The sequence below is a fragment of the Canis aureus genome, chromosome 3 (assembly GCF_053574225.1).
Source record: "Canis aureus isolate CA01 chromosome 3, VMU_Caureus_v.1.0, whole genome shotgun sequence".
Classification (NCBI taxonomy): Eukaryota; Metazoa; Chordata; class Mammalia; order Carnivora; family Canidae; genus Canis; species Canis aureus.
In genome coordinates, this window is record NC_135613.1 from 33,495,546 (window position 1) to 33,499,802 (window position 4,257).

A 4,257-nucleotide genomic window follows, 5' to 3' on the forward strand; every position below is an offset into this window, starting at 1 on the left:
AAGGAAGATTCCAAAAATCTATGTTTCTGTCCAGGTGGGTAGGATGGACATGAAACTGGTCAAAAGAAACTATCAAAAAAAAAAAAAAAAAAAAAAGAAGAAGAAAGAAAGAAAGAAAGAAACCGTTACCTCTACTTTAGACAGGAAAACACTAGCAGAGAACAGGAAGCCGTGATAAGGTTTGCTGAGCAAAAGCAGGGTTAATTATAGTCCTTCACGCAAAACATTTTCTATTCTGTCCAATTAGCAGGCTGCACAAGTGCCATCACATGTGTGGGATTAACCGTATTGTACGTAGGACTTCATTACAGCACCAAACTGCTTGCTTGAGGCTTATCTGCACAGCACCCTGCATGCTCCTGAGCAAGGCTGTCTGCTCTCACCCTACAAGCACTAAAGATTTCCTCCAGCCCCGCAGGGCAGTTCTGGGCCACCCTTGGAACTGAAGTCAGGATAAACCTGACCCAAACCCTTGGCCTTGGGTCAGAGCCAAGCTTGCCCCGGGGTGGGTGTTGTGGGAGAAGGGTCCCAAGATTCTGACACTCCTCCTGCCATTCAGATCCCTGAGAGAGGGCCTGAAGAGGGGACCGGTTGAGTGGGCTTCGAGAAACAGCCCTGGTGAATGCTAGTCGGGCTCCCCCCCGGGCACCTTGTCTAGTCAGGGTCTCCCCAGCCTTCACCTGAAATTATCTGTCCACCTTCCTTGATAAATGGGACAGACTCATCGTCTGGAAAAACTTCTCCTGGTGAGAAGGGCTTGCTCCTCAGGGCCGGGCCTGATGGAGAGTGTCGGGAGCAGAAGGGCTTGTCTGAACATGATTTACTGAAGACATGTCACCTTCGAGGCTTTGAGAAGAAGAGCAGGGACACCGGTCTTAAGGGTGTGAAGGACAGGATTTCTGGGCGATCTTTGTGGGCCCGTGCAAAGAACTCGTCGGTCCTGGGGCGCCCCCTGCTGGTCATGGCCCCAAATGGCATTTAGGTGAGCTCAGGCCTCTACAGCAGGGTCAGAGGTTCAGAGGTTGGGTGCAGCCCTGCTCCGCGCGTCAGGCCGGGGCCTTCCAGGTGGGCCTGGCACTCCTCCTGGGCGCAGGCAGGTGGCACCCCACGGGGACGCTCAGGCTCTGCTGCCTCTGATGACACCCAACCACCGAACACAGAAATTGTGTGCAGGACCTTTCTCCCGTGTCTTCAGCAGAGCGTGAAGAGAGATGCACCCAGCTCTGGGGTCGGCCTGCCACAGAGCGACTGGGAGTCTGGGAAAGTCTCACCTCCCTCGTGAGATGGGGTTCAAGCGCTCGCTGAGGTGGGTCGTCAGAGCTGCACCGAGTCGGCAGACTGCTTCCGTGTCTGTTCCCTCAGTGTCCTGGGGGAGCCAGCTGTGTCTTCAGCGTGTTGGCTGGGGCTCATCTAAATGTCCTGCCACGTGGACCTTCCTACAGGGAAAATCTGATGACGATGCTCTCCTCCGGACAGTTCAAAGTCCAGGCGGCTGGACCAAGAGGTCCCTGATCAGCTGCCGTTGTCTTCATTCTCCAGCAAGGACCAGTTGCTGCTGCTCCCCAAACGCCCTCCCCGACCCCAAGCTGCCTCTTGCTTGTCCTGGTTCCTCATGCTCCCCTGGCACCAGCTCAGTGCTCCCACCCAGTTCTCAGTCTAGCCCAGTGAGCACCGCTTCTGCCAGGAAGCCTTTCTGGCCTCCCGGCAAGACAGGTGGCTCCTTGGGGTTCTGAGGTCAAGGGGTTCCGTCTGCCTTGCCCTGCCTGTCTGTGCCCACCTCCACCTCCCTGGCTGAGTGGGAGCACCGCCAGGGAAGGGTCCTGTCCTGGCATCAGCTCGGGGACTTGGCACCCAAGAGGGGGCTCAGCGGGGTCAGGGGGAAGGATGGGGGCAGTCCCTGGGAACCAGCCAGGGCAGCAGCTGCCAAGGAGCATCTGCTGGGTGGGGTCAGGGACCTGCCATCCCTGTCGTCTGTGAGAGCTGTGGTCAGAGGTGCACCTTGCGGTGGAGCTGTCTCTGCAGTCCCTCCTCCACTCCAAGTGTGAGTGCGCATGGGTCTTGGGCCTGGCGAGGGCTTCCCACAGGGAAGGAGCTCTCCTCCTCAGAGAGCTCAGGGAGGAACCCCTCCCAGGTGATCGTGAAGACAGGGATGGGGGGGCAGCCACAGCCACCCTCGCCCTTCCTCCCTTTCCCTTCTTTCCTTCCTTTTTCAGTGATCGTCAGGGTGTTGTATTAAGGGATCAATCACATATAATAAAATTCACCTATTTAACACAGTTTGAGAAGTTTTGACAAACAGAGCATTTCCCTTGTCCCCAGAAGTTCCCCGGGGGACCCTTTGCCATTGATGCCTCCCCACCACCAGCCCTAGTCCGTCTATACTTTCTATCACTGTAGGTTTTTTTTTTCCTAAGATTTCATTTATTTATTCATGAGGGACACACGCACAGAGAGAGAGAGAGAGAGAGAGAGAGGCAGAGACACGGGTAGAGGGAGAAGCAGGCTCCATGCAGACAGCCCGATGTGGGACTCAATCCTGGGTCTCCAGGGTCACGCCCTGGGCTGAAGGCAGGTGCTAAACCGCTGAGCCACCCAGGGATCCCCTATACTTTCTATCACTGTAGCTTTACCTTTTCTAGAATCTCAGAGAAACACAATCATACAGTATGTGGGCTGAGATTGGCTTCTTTCACTTATTCTTTTTGAGATTCAGCGATGTTGCTTCACGTGTGGGTCGTCCACTCCTTATTGCTGACTAGTATTCCACAGGAAGGATGTACCACAGTTGGTTTGGCCCCCAGCTGAGGGGCCAGCTCCTCTCTCAAGAAGAGAACAACCAAAGGTCCTAAAGAACTGTGTAGATGATGTGGTTTCAGGATAAAAGAGGTGGTAGGGACCCCTTCCAGAGGGGACCATCAAGATAGGCCCCTCCCAAAGACTCTCTAACAGGGTCATTGTCTCCATTCCCAGCAGGGCTGTGGAAATGATTTTTTCCTGGCTGCACTCCCAGATCTGATCAAAAGCCTTCCCCAATGAAAGTCTTTTGAGCAGGGCATTCATTTAATTTTCTCTGTGTGGATGTTCTTTTTTCAATGGGCAGGTGTTAAAGGTCGTTAAAATGCGGCATCCACTCTCCTGGATGATGCCTGCCTCTCCTGGGGTGTCAGGAGGACCCCTGCTTGTCCAAATGGGTGGCAACTGCAAGGCTCTCTTTCCTTCCCCTGACTGGGCAGCCGAGGCAAGAAAGCCCCCTTATCCTCAGCCTGAAGCCTGGCCCTATGGGAGTCAGGTCCCTGTGGAAGAGACAAAGGAACAGGATCGGAGAGATGGAGAGACCTGGAGCCCCGGCTCTGGCCAGCTGTGCCCTCAGCAAGAGCCTCGTGGGGTCTGAGTAAGCGGGGACTCATGGTTCTTAGGGAGTTGTGGGCAAGTCCCAGCTTGTCCTCGCTGGGGGGCCCTGGCTAAGCTGTAGCCCTTGTACCAAATCTTGTACACTTGACTGTGTTAACAGATTTCTTAAACATGGGATCTTCTTTGATCTTTTTTTAGTGTTCTTTGATGTTTTGGCACCTGTGTATCTTCTGTGAGACCATCTCCACCATCTAGAGAGAATACACCCCTTGCCCTTTTGTTTCCTCTTGCCCCTTGGAAATCACTCCCTCCTGACCCCTCCCCAGTACCCCTTTCCCCAGGCAGCCAGGGTCTGCTTTCTATCACTCTAAATTAATTGGCGCTTTCTAGGGTTTTATATGTACCCTTGTTTTGTCTGGCTTCTTTCACTCAGAATAATGATTTTGAGATTTATCCATGGTGTGATGTGCATCAGTGGTTCATTTCTTGGAATCTTCTTTGAATTCCTGTGATAAGCCATACTTGGTCATGGCCTATTTTTAATACTCTGCTAGATTTGTTTTGCTAATAGTTCCCTTGGGACTTAAGCATCTGTATTCCTTGTTGAGGGCAATGAACCAAGATTTGGATCCAGAATAGACCAACCAGATAGACAGGGGCAGTCTAGAAAAACATCTGGTTTAGAAGCTTCAGGGTGCTAACAAGGAAAATTTAGAAAAAGCTGGGATTGCATGATCCTGTTTCTATGTACAAACCCCACATGCAGCCCACAGCGGGCTCCTATTAACAAGGGACCAGCTATTGTCTCCTCCACCGGGCACAGAGTGGACTCATGTTGAATTAACTGACCCATCTCAGTTTGGGGCTTCCTTAGAAGGAAACAACCAGTCTTTTTTTTTTTTTAAC